This window comes from Hypanus sabinus, chromosome 6 (assembly GCF_030144855.1).
Source record: "Hypanus sabinus isolate sHypSab1 chromosome 6, sHypSab1.hap1, whole genome shotgun sequence".
Lineage (NCBI taxonomy): Eukaryota > Metazoa > Chordata > Chondrichthyes > Myliobatiformes > Dasyatidae > Hypanus > Hypanus sabinus.
This window is the reverse complement of record NC_082711.1, coordinates 155,694,889-155,713,020: the sequence shown is the minus strand read 5'-3', so window position 1 is coordinate 155,713,020 and position 18,132 is coordinate 155,694,889. Positions and strand designations below refer to the sequence as shown.

The following is an 18,132-nucleotide window of genomic DNA, read 5'->3' as shown; positions in this document are numbered from 1 at the left end:
TGATTTTCGTTGCTCCTCCCCGTGCCTTGTGGCTCATTTTGCTTGAAGGTGTAATAATTACAGAATGTGCAAGAGTTCCAAGCTTACAAGGAACCTCGATGTTGGACTTCTGGCATCACTCAGCAAAATGCACGCTTATGTTTCATTTACTTTTTATCCTTGTTTCTTATATTTGTTGTCACATAACTGGAGCTCAGGGAAAAAAGCTCCTGTTCACTGGTAGAACGAACACCACTGTTGCCTCACCAGTCATTTCCCCAATCTATTCCCACCGACATCTGCCAAACTGAACTTTATTACAAACAGAAGTGTTCGTTCTCAAAAGGCATAGACCAGAAGTTATATTTCTTTTAAAAAGACAACTCTGCTCATATTAGAGTCGTGTGTTGTGTATTAAAATACTCTCCTGAGGTAAATCCAAAGTGGTAAATCATATTGTTTTGCATTTAAAAAGTCTTTAGATTCCACTGGAAGAAATGTTTTCTTTTCTGGTTTGCTAGTCAAATTAGCTGCCTTTTTCAGAAATATCAATGGTGTTTCCACATTAAACATCCATTCAGAAAAGTCAAAGGCCGAGTGTATCATGGCCATATGAAAACCAGACTGGGCCAAGCTCCTAGCAACTGGGACCTTAAAGTAGGATGGACCATCTGAAATTCAACATTTACCTGGCTTGCTCAAAATGTATGTAACCAGATGCAAAATATTTATCACTTCATAAAATTAGCTTACAGTGAATTCCAGTTAATTGGGACACATCGGGACCAGTACATTTTGGTCCAATTAAGCAGTGTTCCCAATTATTCAAAGTTACGGATTCAAGCAACAATAAATATATGAGTGAGGCAGGGGTTTTTATAACAAATAACACGTTTATTAAACACTGAAAACAAACCCCCCCCAAAAGTAAAAAAAATCACTAATGTAACCGGAAATCAGCTGCTGTATGGCAGCTTAAACAGTTCTTAAAGCAATGTTGCAAAAACAGTTCTTCAAAGTAGTATTGCAAAAGTTCAAAATGCTTACAGTCCATTTAAGGAGAGACCTTTTAAGACGATTTAAATTCTCTTTCACGTCGTGTTGTTGCAGTTCCCAGTCGAACTACTTTTCCCACAAAGAATTTTACGAAGATTAAATGAAACGGCTTAAAGGCACTGACCTTTCCTTTACACAACTGTTCCCAATCCTTTCTGCTATTCACAGGGATTAACATGAGAACAGTCAATGAATTCCTTCCGAATGAGGATCAAACAAGGTCGAACCTGTTTCGCCGTCAAAATCGACTTTCCTCGATCTTTTAACTCTCGAACTCCGATCTTCACTCTCCACTAATTCTCAACTAGCAGTATTATAAAAAAACTGCTGGCAATGACCTTTTAAACTTTAGGCATTAAATAAAACTTCATCTTTCAACTAAACTGTGTCATAACCTTAAATCACGCAGTGACATGAAGTCAACATGGCAAATCCAGCCATGAACTGCCCCTCCTCACAGGGAGGGGTCCTCCTTTTATACCCAGAAAAAAAACCTGTCACATGACCTCTACTGGCGGGAAAATGACGTCACTCCACCATCACAAGACCATTACCTCAAATCCAGTATAGCTTCAACCCCAGTCACGTGACAAGTACAGCACTGTCACGTCCCACAGGTACGTAACATATGGAAATATTTTTAAAAAGATATAAAAAAAAGGCAAACCACCATTTATCTGAATCAAAAATGTATTTAAATACAGATCAAATTAGAATACTACCAACACTGCAGGTGGTTGTCCATCATATCTGACAATGACAGGAAACTTGTGCAGAAGCGTTTTAAGGTGGAAAAACCATTGCACTGGGGCAGTTCCACTCTCTCAACCTTGAAAATCCAGGGCCGGTGGTCAGAGTAGATGTCACAGCTGGGGTCGCCCCTGTTGCAACAACTTCTTCTGTGCTTCGTCATGCCCTTTCACTCTACACGCAGCAACATAGAATCACCTTCCTGGATCTCAGTGTAGATCTCATTTTCTCAGGGTTACATACCCCGTGGGCATCTTGTGACTGTCTTATGACCATGATGTAATTGAGTATCTTGTGAGCATGATGTAATTGTCTTGTGATGGTGGGGTGTTGTAATTTTCCAACAGGTATACAAGGGAAACCCCTGCTGTGACGCAGTTAGTTTGGGGTAGTTCGTTAGTTAGTTTTGCTGCATATTCGTCTCATGACACAGTTTCATTTTTAAAGTGGAGTTTCTACTTTCCATTGTAAGGAGCAAAAGCTGTTGTGCCCGCAGGTTCACCAGTCGCTGCCGGTTCTGGGTTGTTGCATCTTTGATTTATCTTTACAGTCAAGTTGGGGAGTGAAGGCTTCACCGAAGTACGGGAACCCGAAGGATTGAGTGAAGTTGGTGTTGTTCGGCAGTTTTATGAAGGATCAACCTAATTGAATCTTCGTTCAGGGATAGTGACCTGCATCTGAGATAACCACTGCAAGATCAGGAAGGTTTGTGCTATGTTCACCCTCCAGCAGCAAAAGGTCAGTTCCTTTAAGACATTTTATTTCCTTCACCATGAATCCTTTGGACAAGGCACCCCTTGACTGTGATCAGCAGATTCGTCATTTTCTTTGGGGAAATTACTGTTGCAGTAAAGTCCCTCCTTACTGACTGTATAAATCACTTGGACTTTCGAATGTACCACTTTAAGAACTATTCCAGAGTTTGGCTGTTTGCTAAGTTGCCTATAGCAGTTACCTTCCAGTTAAGTTAGTCGGTTATTTACTTTTCACTTTTGTTGAGCAGTGTTTAATAAATGTTTATGCTCGGTTATAAAACCTGACTCAATTCTATATTCATTGTTGCCGGCCACATAACACCAGTCCACATCCAAGTCTACCCTCGCCTGGTTTAGCCAGACTGTCAAAGCGGTGTACCGCAGTGTGGCCACTGTCACATGCAAACAGCTACTTGGAGTCATGGGTGACAGCTGAGTGGTGACCAATGGTACCATTCGAGATGGTTACAGGTTTACCCCGCTATCCGAAGGCAGAGCATTCCTATGAAACAGTTCGTAAGCCGGAATGTCGTAAAGTGAAGAAGCAATTGCCATTTATTTATATGGGAATAATTTGTGAGCGTTCGCAGACACAAAAAATAACCTACCAAATCATGCCATATAACACATAAAACCTAAGATAACAGTAACATATAGTAAAAGCAGGAATGATCTGATAAATACACAGCCTATATAAAGTAGGAATACTTTTCTGCAATTATTGCCGCACTGTCCACCGCAGCGAAAGTCTCACGCAAGCACTCGCGGCAGAAACACACGGCACAAGCGCTCTCAGCAGAAGCACTCTTTCCAGTAACCTTTAACCTATGAAGCTGCCAAATCATACCAAATAACACACAAAAATTACAGCCTATATAAAGTAGAAATAATGTATGTAAGTGTAGTTTGACTTACCGGAATTGGGAAGGCAGCAAGCACACTGATGGCGACGTGTTAGGCTGAGTCGGAGGTTGGGGTGGTGGGAGACTGGGGTGTCATCTCATTGTCATCTGTTTCCATCAGGGCGGGCAGGTCACTTTCTTCTATGTCTGCCTGCCTCAATGTCAAAGGTTGAGTTTCATCGTCTGCTGTGGCTGATGTGGAAAGCTTGAAAAATGACAGTAAGCTTGACTGCTTAGCCTCACGCATTTTTCTATCATACAGCTCCTTGTAAGCACTCAAACCATCTTGCAAATATGCCCTAAACCTACGCACCCTTTCAAAATTAAAGTCATACTTTTCTTCAATCATTGCAGCGAAAATCTCACACAACTGCTTCACATTCAGTTCCTGGACAACTTCACTTTTGGGCCATTCACTACTGCGTTCCGTTTCAATTGTTATGCTTTCCTCTTCATCAGCTCTTCATCTGTCAGTTCTTGGTCACGGGATGCCAAAACCTCTTCAACACTATCTTTGTCAACTTCCAGAAACCCTTAGCCAAAATCACTGTGTCCTTACTTCATTCACCACAATCAAATCACTTAATTATGTCTAGTTTTACACTAAGTGTAACACCCTTAAGCACTCTTTTAGGCTTTTCCAATACCTCAGAACTCATCTTGCTAATGAATGCACAAAATAAATTGACATAAAGCACAGATGCTCACAGACACGTGTTTAAGCAATGGCGGCTAGAATGCAGTTCCGAGGGAGGAACTTGGCTGCTCGGGGCACACGCTGACTTTTCTCATAACAGTGAAAACACCTTCTATTAGCAAAAACAGGAAACTAGTGTAGGTCTTTCATAACAGCGAGGTGTCGTGAAGCGAACGTTCAAAAAACGGAGGAGACCTGTATCGATATCTTCAAATTCTTTGTAGTTCCTAACTTGTTGAAGTAGTGAAATCATTTCATTTTCACTCCCGGCCATTTCTAGCATTTCAAAGTCTGAATGCTTAAAAACCACAATGAGCAAAACAGCTCTGAATTGTTTTACCGTTTATTCCTCACCAACCATCAGTGACAAAAATCATTCCTTTTTTTTTAGAAAAAACACACACAACTGACACTATTTAAAAATTGTTCACTCTAAGCACAGTGTAGTGTCTAATGGCCGTACAAATACGTGCAACCGACACTAGTTAGAAATTGTCTGGGAAAAGTCTTCTGTAAGCAGCATAATGTCCCATATAAATGAAAGGAATCCCATATATTTTTCAATTAGTTTTTGTTCTTTAAGAGTTGTCCCAAATAAGTAGCTACCCCTATTAACTGATGGACCAATTAACCAGAATCCACTGTATATTGACATGTATACAATTACCGTTCATCAGTGAGTGCTTCAAAGTCTGTTAATGCTCTGGTAAAAAGTAAGTTCAATAGAAACAACGATCCTGTTGATTACTGAAATCATTTTTTCCAGGAGCAATGACCAAAAATACTTCCAAGCATTTAAAATTTGTCACCTGTTTGTGGATTGAGTGTAGTTTCCTCTGACTCTGTTATAAAGTGTGCAGCATTACAATCCACAGCAGTTTATTCTCCAGATTGTCGATTTGCTTGTTTTTTTTAATCCAATGTTCTTTCAGAAGTCAAGAAAGAGGCATAAAACTTGTTGCTTCATGATCATTTTATCAAACAAAGAATTGGAAATAGACACTAGCAGGAGTCTATGATCAAAGAAAAGAAAGCATAGATGACAGGCCAACATGCTCAGTCCTTCTTATACTGTAGATAAGGCACATTTCATTCAAATTTATAGAGAAGGGTTAACCAATCAGATAGTCGCTATTCAAATAATGCAATACCAAGAAGCTTCCATAAAGAAACAGAACTGCAACCAAGAGGGGAGATGCTGAACAACTGTATATTCATACTGTGACCACTAGGGAACATACTGAACAGTTACATGTATATAACTAGTAGTATAAAATACAAGCAGACCTCAATTGTTAAACTGCAAAGAAGATAACAATTATACAGTTGAATCCAGCAAGAAGGAGCAAACTAAAAAAAATTTATTAAAACCATTAGCCCTTACTTTAAATTTCCCTGCATCTTCAGCAAAAAAAAACAACCAATTTGAGAACATAATTTAGAGATCTAGGAAGAAGCAACTCATATTACAAATCTAATAATTTAACAAATGAAGATTTTACAAGAGCTATTCCCAGTCTTTCAAAACAACAATCATCATGTCGCAAATTATTTATATGCCTGGGAAGATCTTGTGCCCTACAAGGATATTCTGTTTGGATAAGCAAAGTTCTGTATTTTATACAAATCTCATTCCCTTTATCTTCAAGCATGTGGACTCATTAACATCTATAATATTGGAGCAGCAGGGAGAAATAACCACACACTATGGTTAAAAATACCCTTTGTTAATTGTTGCAGCTGCACTAGCACATTTCCACAAAGCCTGCATGATAGACCTGTTTAAATAAGCTTTATCCTTCAGTATTGGGTATACAATAGTGTCTCAATAAACAAGAGATGTAAACAGCACACATCATTTTAATGCTGCAAAATTTGCATCAATATGCTCAGCAAATACTTCCTGCTGCTACAAAAGGAAACCAAAAACTCTCCATCCCAGACTTTTGCATAAAACAGTAAGCCACAGGAAAACAGAATAAAAGTGTTGGCTTCGTGACAACTTGCCACCTCTTCCATCATTCATTTCACTCATTTTCTGCCTGAACCTTCAAATAGGATGGATTGAAAAGCAATTTTCCTCCACAGCATTATTTAAAAGAAACTCCATCAGCTGATTGACCTGCAGGGATAAATATCAGGTACTGTACTGGTTTTCTGGTTAATTGACACTATAGCACAAATTATTACAAGGAAAGCAAGTGTGATCCTTGTAATAGACCTGGAATATAATTGAGCAAATAGATGGCAACCAAATTATACAGCAGGATCCCACAAAAATTTAATTTTGACAAAGATCACATTCAATACGTAAGACAATCTTGGTCTTGATTTCCTTTACATTTTTTTCTAAATGACCTTGGCAAAACACATTGACTTCAAAATTGTAGAGTACCACAAGGTTCATTCGAGTGTTGCTTCAGAACACATCATTGGCAATGTGTTTTGGGTTTGCCGTTGCATCTTTCAGTAGTATATGAAACCCAGTTTACAGCATGCAGAGGAAAATTTGCCTTATGGGACTTAAGAAGGGGTGGAATTCAGAGTGGTGAGAATATTCTTAGCAAGAGTACAAGAAAGAAAAAGATAAACTCCTGCATGTGGTCTGTATCCTTGAATTCCCTTGTCGGTTCACATGCCTGACTAAATGTCTCTTGAAAATGTTGCTACTGATTCTGCTTCTAGTTCTTCCACTGGTGGCATACACCCTGTGTAAAAATAGACTTGCCATGCAAACCTCCTTTAAATGTTTCACCCATCTCATCTTAAAGCTCTGCCTTCTAGTGTGTGACATTTTGAAACCAAACAAAGACTATTGACCCAGTCAATTCTTCTCATATGGCATGGAAGAGTCTGTAAGGTGTCGGATAAAGGGCAAAACTAATATCCTGTTTTAAAATAGCACAGAGCCAGTGCAAAAACAAGGATCCTACAAAGGATTCTACAAAGATCCTTGACCTGAAATCCTGTTTCTTACTCTCCACTGGAGCAGCTTTGGTGTTTCATTAAACACAAAAATAAGGCTTTCAAAAGCAGTTATTTGTCAGATATTACATTCTTACTAGTCCAAAATGAGAGAAGAAAGGGGAAAATATTGGCACAGATTTTGCTGATCTACATGTACAAGCTGATGGCATCGTATCCAGGGGATAACCTTTAGTGTAATCATACAGTATATACAAGTTCTGGACTTCCTTGCTAATACCCAAAAGCACATTTTGAGACATTGCACTGCCAAATGTCAGATGTTAACTTTCTTGATTGGTGTAGCAGGGAAAACTCTTTCAGATTCTCTGCCAGATCAAACTTGCAATCTAATCCATAATCCATTGATTTCAACAGGAACTCTGGAGCTGCCGAGAAACAATGAGAAAGCACTGCAAATATTGGGACTGATATTTGTTGGAAAAATACAGTTAGATAGATTTTTACATACTAGTGGTGTGGTAAACTATGTATACCTGTCCGGACACGCCCCTCTGCTGACTGCTCCTGTGGCCCCTCCCACAGACCCCTGTATAAAGGCGATTGAAGGCACTGCTCCCCCCTCAGTCTCCAAGATGCCATGCTCCATTTTGCTTCTAATAAAAGCCTATCATTCACCTGCCATCTCCGAGAGTTATTGATGGTGCATCAAGTGGAATTAAGGGTTATGGGGAGAAGGCAGGTAGATGGAGCTGAGTTTAAGACAGATCAGCTGTGATCTTATTGAATGGCGGGGCAGGCTCGATGGGCTGAATGGCCTACTCTTGTTCCTATTTCTTACGTTCTTGTGTTCTTTATGTTGGCACGAGCCAGTTCCCCTTAGCTTAGCTCAGGGTCACCTTGTCTGAATTTTAGCTAATCTTCACATTCAAAAGATTTTGTTTAATAAAGCTTTTACATTTTCAAGTGTTTCTCAAATTCCTGATGGTTGGCAGCACTGGTGCCTGGAAATGGGCCTGCAGTGGAAGGAAGACCTGTCATTGTTCGGACATTGCGGCAAGAGTCTGGATACTGCTGACCAGCAAGGTTGACCTTTCACATCTGGAGTACCCAGGTCCAAGTGTAGGGTAACTGGATCCATACTTGTGAGCTACTGATTCATGCCAACAAAATTTGCCCCAGCATTTTGAGTACACATCTCTCTTACCCTTCAGTTTTATAATGCCAGCCACTTCCCTTTGCCATATGCACATACCCTATTACAAATAGCACTTAGAACCAACTACCAAAACCGCCACTTAACCTGCAATGTCACACAAATCATCCAGCTGAATGAGAAAAACAGCATTTAATTCAACTCTGATTTCCCTCTTAGCAAATATTGCACCACTGACATTTTTCCTCGGATCTATTGATGTCTCTGTTGTCTAAATACCCTCATGCCCAAATATCTAGCCATTTCAGCTTAGAATATGCTCAACATTGGGTCATCCTTGTCCTCGGGTGCAGGGAATTTACAATATCCAATCCCTTCCAGATGAACTTTCACTTCATCTCTGCCTTAAATGGCTGACATCCATCTCATAATTTACCACAAAAGGATACCACTTTTCAGATCCCTTACACACTGCACCCCCTACAGTCCATAGCCTGAACATAGGTGCCATTGTAACTTGTAAAATTACAGAATTAAAAATCTCCATATCATGTAGGATTGAAAACTCAGATTCAGTAAAGCCAAAGCACTGGAATAACGGAAATAAAGAAAATGTTTGATCAGCAAATAACAAAATCAAAGCTTCTTCAGCAGTGATCTTCTGTATGTTATTGTGAAGTTAATGGGTTTAAAACATAGGGCTACTCTTTTAAAATCAGGAAAAAAGGGTGAATTTTTGACTGCAGCTGAAGAGGTAGAGAGCTGATTTGTTGCTCTGTTACCTAGAGGAAAAAGAAATTGGAAGCTTCAATTCTAATTCACATCATATCTAAACTAGATTCTGAAATTATTACCATTGCCGTGTGAATGAGTGCTTAAAATGGATCATTATATTCTTCTGTTAGTTATGTTAAGAAAGCCAACAAACTCTTCCGGCTAAAAACAGATCAGCACCTGTGTGCAATATCAGTGTACATTTACGCAGGACATGCAAATATATTTGAGTTTGGCCATTGATAAGATATGCAACATGATCAGTAACTTGCAGCCTTCAATCCCAGGGACTTCCAAATGTAATTAAAAGAGGTACATCAAATAATTTTAAAGTAATAGTTACATGATATTCATAGCAACAAATAATCTTTTATTAAGTACTGAAAAGCTGAAACCCATTTGAAAGGAAGTGTGCCAAAGAAGTATTCACTCCTGATCGAAGAGTAAACATGACATTTACTGACAGGGTACCAGAGAGAAATCTGGCCGGTCACCATCAGTGGGGAGGTATAGCTTCTCAAACCCGGATAATGAAGTTTATTTCCTATGCAGAATACAGAACAGATTATGAATGTGCTTAGGCTATCATGGGCATCAAGGTAGTTTGCAACTTTATACCATACAGAGCTTTAGATTTGTCGGCTGTGCTTCAGTTGAGATGAGGCCTGTAATTTTATTAAGTTATAATTAATGTTAGGATATGTTTTCTCTGCATTCTGATCATCAGACGCATGTTGGAAGGATGAATTTCTAATTCTCTGAAGCACACAACTGAACTATTTGCTCTTGTCTTTATACTTTTAATGAGTACAAAGTACTAAGTGCAATAAAATATACTGATCTTATTTGTTATTTATTTTATTCAGGCACACAGCTTGTTAACAGCCCTTCCAGCCCAATGAGCTTATGCTTCCCAAATAAATCCAAGTGAACAATTAACCTAAAAACGCGGACGTGGCTGGAATGTGGGAGGAAACCAGACTTCCAGAGGGAACGCACACAGTAATGGGGAGAACATATTAAATCCTTACAGACCGTGGTAGGAAAGGCACCTAGCTGCTTTTGTGCTAAAGCAGGGGCTTGTGGACTTCTTTATGCCATGGACCAATACCATTAAGTAAGGGGGGATCGGGGACCCCCGCTCTGAACCGCTACACTTCAGTGCCACTCCTTTCATGCTCAGAGTCAAAGCTACAAGTCACCCTTGTAATAAACAGTAAATAAATTGCAGTAATTCCGACCCAGGTGTGCAGAGCACAACTTCGCTCTTCATTGACTACATATGGAGTCATGCTGTGGAGAATTCTCACTCACTCCACCAAATGCAGAAACTTAAAGACTGAGCAACCCACAGAGTGAATTTTGTACCATGTACTATATTTTCAAACAAGAAACGGCATATTCTGAGAGAATCAACATTAATATATCTTTTCATTAAGTGATGTGGTATTGTTGTATCATCTTCAGGAGGCAAAAGTATAAGGAAATGCCACAAGAAATAAACAATGATCCTTCACAAAAAAAAAGAACTAAACTATAAGTCACCACTGGTAATGATCCTAAACACTAATGACGACTAGTTGGATGATTTTTTTTCTTTCCTCATTAATATTACAAAAGCAAGTCACAGGATGCAAATAAATTTCCTTGCACAGGGTACATGCCCATTTGAATATTAATAACAAATCATTTTAAATCAGATCCCAAAAGGCAGTAAAATTTTAATATTCATAAACAAACACAAATTGTTAGGATTTTAACTTATTTGAGTGCTAATTGCTAGAAACTGTGATGCTTTACAATGAGGCAAATAGTTCCAGAGATTCTTTTTTATATCACTAATTTTTATTGCAACACCAACAAATTATATTCAATACAACCAGTTGCCGATTACATTTTGACTGTGTAACCCAGCCACCCCCCAAACCTCATCGCCATTCCTCCCCTCCACCCCTCTCTTCCCCCTCATCCCTCTCCCCTCCACCAACCAACTGAATAGTAATTCATACACAGAGCATTCCTTTTTTAACAAAAGATCTTTTAAGTTAGATATCAAATTTGTCCACATTAAGATTGTATTTGGTCGTGCATCATTTACTCTTGCTGATGATAGTTCCAGGTAAGAAATGTCCAAAAAGCTCTAAAGCCAATGAGTACTTGAAATATCATGAGGAGGTTTCCAATGCTGCACTACAATTTTCTTACCTGCAGTCAGGCCTGTCAGCCAGACTTTGTGTGTTTTTTTCATAAGGGAAAGGTGGGAGTCATCATTTAGAAGATGTACATTGGGGTTCATTGATAATTGTACCCGTTAGTTCTGTAAGAGTACTGATAACTTTCTCCTCAAACCAGAAACCCCTGGATATTCCCATACAGCATGTATAAAAGAGGCAACGGTTCCATGGGGGAAAAATGAGCAATATGGGTCAGGAACCAGTCCCATTTAATGTCTAATTCTCAGTGTTAAATATGCTCTATGACAAAATTTCAAGTGTATATACAGATGATCTGGGTTTTTCAAAGCATCGGCAGCATTATCCCAAATCGTGTCCCAGTCTAAGTCTTGTCCCAATTCAGATATGTCCCTATCTCAGGCTTTCATTCCTGATGTGGGCATATAATTCTGGGAGTTTAATTTATCATAGATATATGACACTATCTGTCATGGAGCACACTGTATCCAGCATAAAATGGGATGGTTCTTTACATCTGACCCCAGGGAACCCTGTAGGCTTTACAAGCTGATCTTACTCTAAAGTAAAAGACAGTGTTTATCAATATTATATCGAGATACCAATTCTTGAAAGCTAAGAATAGTACTTGCCCCATTAATATCTTGAGTAATAATAACTTTATCCTCCCAAGTTCTGTTAGTGAATGGTTTCCCCCCAGATAGAAGATGATTATTGTTCCATAATGGAGAAGACTTACACCATACGTTTTTAAATTTTAGGAATTTTTCTGCTGCTCTAAACACTTGTAGCATATGGGTTAAAATTGGACCGTGATACAAATCACATTTTTTTGGTAGACATACCTATAAGGGGAAAGTCCTTCAACCTTATTGGTGCTATTAGCTCTTGTTCTATATTTTTCCATGACAAAACTTTATCCTCCTTCATCCAATAGCTAAGACTTTTTAATACAAATGCCCAGTGATACAATTTAAAATTTGGACATGCCAATCCCCCATCCAACTTTTTGAATTGTAGAGCACTTTATATTGGGTTATTTACTGTTCCAAACATAGCACCGTAATAAGGAGTCCAGTTTTTGCCAATATCCTGCTGGAGGCGCAAGTGGGATCATTGAACTGATAAAATTAATGCGGGGTAAGATGTTCATTTTAATGACCGATATACAGGCTGGGACTGATGCTGGCAGGTGTCTCCATCTATTAATATCTTCTATTTTTTTTTTCAAAATTAAAGAGAAATTTGTTTCAGCCACAGATGATAGGGAAGTATTAACTTGAATACCCAAATAGAGGACCTCATTTGTAACCTTAATCTGGGGAGGGAGAGACACCTTACTTTTAGGTCCAGAGATTCCAAGTGAATTGAGACACCTTTATTCTCTGTCATGGACATGGGCCTTCCCCACTTACCTGATTTCACCAATCATTGGCCAGTTTGTACTCAATCCCCTCCCTCCACCTTCTTATTTTGGTTTCTTTCCTCTTCCTTTCCAGTCATGAAGAAGGCACTCAGCCCAAAACATTGACTGTTTAGTCCTCTCCACAGATGCTACCTGACCTACTGAGTTCCTCCAGCTTTGTCTTTGTCTCACTGGGCTCCACACACCAATTCTTCCCACCAGGTAAGACTGGAAAGTATAACCAATGAATTTTATTGCATCCTGCCTTTTTCCTGATGAATTTGTGGCTTAAAAGTCATAGGTTCATCAACACAAATACAGTAGTTCAAAGTAAATTTATTTTCAAAGTTCATATGCGTCACCATATTCTACCTTAGGATTCATTTTCTTGCAGGTATTCACAGTAGAACAAAGAATAGAGTCAATGAAATCCTAGAGGATTTGAAGGTTAAGACAAGATGGGTGAATGAACCATTTCACAACCTCTCTTTTATTATATGCAAGGCAATAAAAAATACAAGGAGCTAAAAGGCCTCAATGGTTTGCTTAGGTTGCATTAAAATAAGGGGATTAAAAAACAGTGGAAAACAAATTTACTACAATCTGTACTGAATGCAAAACAAAATGCACATAAACTACAAAAGTCTGCACTTCAGAAATGCATGTTCAGTTTCGTCCTTGCAAATGGGAAAGGATACTGAAGCTCCAAGGAGCAGACAACCTGGCCTTAGCATACCAAGGAATAGTGTAATTGTAGAGAAAACATGCTGGGAGCTTTACAAACTAAATGGAAAAGATAGATTATTAGGATGGCCAGAGTTTGGGCTTGAACTTCCCCTTAATTCCCCTCAATTAATAATAACAGAAACATAAAGGAAATAGCACACTTAGAGTTACTGACCAAATTCCTGAGATAGAGAAACATGGTTGATTTAACAACAAACTAGTGCTCAGGCTACAATCACAAACACAAGAGGTTCTGCAGTTGCTGGAAATCCAGAGTAACGCATGCATCAGTCTTGATGAAGTGTCTCGGCTCAAAATGCAGACTGTTTAGTCCTTTCCTGCCTGACATGCCGAGTTCCTCCAGCATTTTGTATGTGTTCATATCAAAATGCAGCACATCAACCAGGACCAGCAATCAGAGGTAGCTTCAGACAACTTTCCTACACTTGTCATAAATCAGTCCTCCCATATAGAGGTATAATAATTTACTTGAAGACACTACATACGAAGTGCTGTTAAATTTGCCTCTAGTTTTGCTATTTGCATGAAACCATTCCTTCAATTTCTTAGACTGAAACCGAATCAGCCTACTCCATATTTTCAGTCACTTTACATCCTGATACATATACCGCCCTGCCCTCCATAACTTTCCCACATTCTGTGACTTTCACAATGGCCCATTACTTCACAGCCATGCAGAAGATATGAGGCCTTAACAGTCGAAAAAGCAAATAACCAACTCCACTGAAAACGATTTTCCAAGACAGCACCTATGTCACAGTTTTCAAATTTTATTATCAAAGTACATACATGTCATCATATACAACGCTGAGATTCATTTTCTTGTGGGCATACATAGTAAATCCATAGAATAGTAAACATAAAAGGATCAGTGAAAGATCAACCAGAGTGCAGAAGAAAACAAACCGTGCAAATGCAAATATAGATAAGTAGCAATAAACAACGAGCGTATGAGATAGCGTCCTTAAAAGTGAGATCATTCATTGTGGAACATTTCAATGATGGGGCAAGTGAGTGTAGTTATCCCCTTTCATTCAAGGGCCTGATAGTTGAGGTGTAGTAAACCTTCAACTTGGTGGTGCCGAGTCCTTAGGCTCTTGTACCTTCTTCCTGAAGGCAGCAGCGAGAAGCGAGCATGGCCTGACCTATTAAGAAATAGATTTTGAAGTAATAGATTCATGTGTATATATATATATATCATTGGTATAATATACAGGTTGCATCTTTTACGGGTGGATTGGTGAGGATGTGGTCCAGTAGGCTTAACCTTCATTGTTTCACACACTTAGCTGTCTCATATTTAATCTGGCCACTGCATCCTTCAGGACTCATCTAGCATAAACCCCAACCTCATCAGGTGTAGAATCTAGTGAGTACTGCCCACCACAAAAAGGAAGGAATAAAACCCCCCAGGAAAATTTCACTACCCAGTAACTTGAATAAACATTTGCCTGACTTGCAGATTGCCATCTGTTTGATCGTCACTGAGCCTCGCACATTTTCATTATCGCTTAACAGAGTTGGCTTCATTCTTTTGTCCACAAGTCAACAGCTTTGGGCCCCATATCTCTCTCAATGGACAGAGTCCACAAGAGGCTCATGAGGATGCTACTGGGAATGAAGGGGTTAACATATGAGGAACATTCAGCAGCTTTGGGTCTGGAATTCAGAGGAATTGAAACCTACCAAATGTTGAAAGGACTAGATAGGGTGGATGCGGAGAGGATGTTTCCCATGGTGGGCGTATCCAGAACTAGAGGGCACAGCCTCAAAATAGAGGGACGACCTTTTAGAACAGAGATAAGGAGGAATTTCTTTAGCTAGAGAGTAATGATTCTGTGGAATGCACTGCCACAGATTGTGGTGGAGGCAGAGTCCATGGGTATATTTAAGGTGGAAGTTAATAGTTTCCTGATCGGTCAGGGTATCAAAGGATATGGTGAGAGGGCAGGTGTATGGGGTTGAGTGAGATCCAGGATCAGCCATGATGGAGAGTTCCATGGGGAGAAGGCAGGAGAGTGGGGATGACTGGAAGAATTGGATCAGCCCATGATTCAACAGTGGAGCAGACAATGTGCCGAATGGCCTACTTCTACTCCTATATCTTATGGTCTTATGGCTGAATGGCCTAATTCTGCTATGCCTGATGATCATAAGTGTCTCCAATAGGAGATTTTTTCCCCCCAAGAAAAATTGTAACAAGCAATTGCCGACGGTGGTAAATTAATACTTTAAACAGCACTCTGGAACTTCCAATGATTGGACAGTCGCAAGGCTGCGGGACCAGACAGCGTCCCAGGGCAGTTACTCAGAGGGTGCGTGGCACAACTGGCAAATGTGCTTACAGACATTTTCAATCTCTCCCTCTCCCAGTGCAGAGTGCCCTCCTGCTTCAAAACATCCATCATTGTTCCTGTATCTAAAAAGACCAAGGTAACATGTCCGAACAACTGGCATCCTGTCACACTCACCTCAATAATAAGCAAGTGCTTTGAGGGGCTGGTCAAGGATTACATCTGCAGCATGCTACCACCCACAATGGGCCCCCTACAATTCACCTTCAGACGCAACCGATCAACAGATGACACAACAGCCACAGCTCCACACACCGGCCTTACGCATCTGTGGAACAGTGATGCTTATGTGAGAATGCCGTTCAGCACTCAACACCATAATTCCATCCAGGCTTAACAAGAAGCTCAGTGACCTCGGCCTTCACCCTGCCTTGTGTAGCTGGATCCTGGACTTCCTGTCAGATCACCAGCTGGTGGTAAGAGTGGGTTCCCTCACCTCTGCTCCTCAACACAGGTGCCCCTCAAGGCTGTGTGCTGAGCCTACTCCTTTACTTTCTGTATACTCATATCTGTGTCACCACCCACAGCTCCAATCTCCTAATTAAAATTGCTGACGACACTACACTGATGGCCTAATCTCAAATAATAACAATGAGGCAGCCCTACAGAGAAGAAGTCATCACCCTGACACAGTGGTGTCAAGAAAACAACCTCTCCCTCAATGTCATAAAAACAAAGGAGCTGGTTATGGACTATAGGAGGAATAGCCTTACTATTCTAAAGGCACCATCTTTTATCCTCGATCTCCCTCAGCATTTTCAGCCATATAAAGTGATTAACTGAGGTCTATAGAATTCACGAAGGAATGGGATGATCAGCCCCATATCATCTTCCATATCAACTGTTCTGGTTTTCAATGATGGCTCAGGTTCTTTAACCCATAAGGCAGTGCAGGATAATGAAGTCCAAGGTTATCTCTGGAACATTCTACACACCATAGGAGACCTGTGTTATGAATGTACCACAGCTCTGAGAGGCCGAAGGGTGCGGCATAGCCCCCTCCTTTGTGAGAATCGCAAGAGCGTTATTGGATTGGGTCAGAGGACCCAGGAAATGAGAGAGAGACATGGCCATTGTCTCCTGGAGACAACGTTTGTGGATTGGGGACTAGGCTACGTGCAAGCCCTCGGGCAAAGTGGGCTGGTTGAGAGAGAGATTGCATCATCCCAACCTGGTTGACATCTACTACCCTGCGAGTTAAGATAAAAGGGAGGGGGGGGCTGTAGGGACAGCCCCTCAGACGCACCAGAAGAAACGCTAGCGATCCCTTAATAGCGGAAAGCCATTTGAAGGAAGCCGCGTGTGTTCGGTTCCCTCGCCTGGGGGCTGGTGGCTGGTACCACGGAAAACAACTTAGAACTAACAATGGGGAACCAACTCCCCCGACTCAACGGATTGGCCTCATAAAGACTCGGGCAAGTTTCAAACCGTCTCTCTCTTAAACCCAAAGAGCTGCAGCTTGAAAGGACAGTGACTTTTATCTTTCCATCGGACAATACAATATCCCCTAGACAAACGATAGAGCTATTGCTTAATTGATGATTATTATTATACCCGCATTTTTAGATTGAGTATTGACGACGTATATTATCTGAATGTCTGTATTAATCTTATTTTTGTGCCTCTTTATAAATAAAGACTTTTTAAAATAGTACCATCAGACTTCAACGGACCTCTCTATCTTTGCTGGTAAGTGATCCAGTTACGGGAATTTTGTAACACCTGTCATTGTGCATAATTAGGCACTTGGGAAAGGCCAATAAGAAGTTAGCTTTAGACAGAGCAGCCGTTGTTGGTGTGGCTCAGTGTTTGAGTGGGGAGTTGAGGCTTTGGCAAGAAGGGGCAAAGGCTGTAGATCGATTTTGTTCATTTAATTTTCTACCTTTCTCATTGTACCATTAGAGCAGCGGGGATTCCAGATAGGGCAGTGGAATGCTCCTCTTGCAGGAAATGGGAAGGCAGGGAAACTTCCAGTGTCTCTGAAGATTGCATCCAGCTGCAACTTCCTACAAACCGCGTTAAGATTTGGAGCTGGAGCAACTCCAGATCATTCAGGAGGCTAAGGAGTTGATCGACAGGTACTTACACCCAAAATGAAGGACACAGGTAAATGGTGACTGTCAGAAGGGGCAAAGGGGATGAGCAGCCAGTTCAGAGTACCCCTATGGTAGTCCCCTCAGTATACCACTTTGGATACTTGTGGTGAACTATGTGCCTGTCTGGACACGCCCTCTGCTGACTGCTCCTGTGGCTCCTCCCACAGGCCCCTGTATAAAGGCGATCTGAGGCCTGACGCTCGGCCTCAGTCTCCAGGACATAGTATGATGGACACTCACTCCTGGTTCCTTCTTCCAGTCAATAAAAGCCGATATCTCGCCTTACGTCTCAGTGTGAGTTATTGATGGTGCATCAATACTGTTGATGCTGGGATGACCTAGCA

General features: G+C 40.5%; 1 long non-coding RNA gene across 1 annotated transcript; it reads left to right on the top strand.

Moving 5' to 3' along the window:
- The first annotated feature begins 2,308 nt into the window (after window positions 1–2,308).
- LOC132395997 (uncharacterized) lies at window positions 2,309–17,894 on the top strand. Its single transcript, XR_009512803.1, has 3 exons — window positions 2,309–2,523; window positions 12,686–12,813; window positions 15,712–17,894. It is a non-coding gene; the product is annotated as an uncharacterized LOC132395997 (long non-coding RNA).
- The last annotated feature ends 238 nt before the right edge of the window (window positions 17,895–18,132 follow it).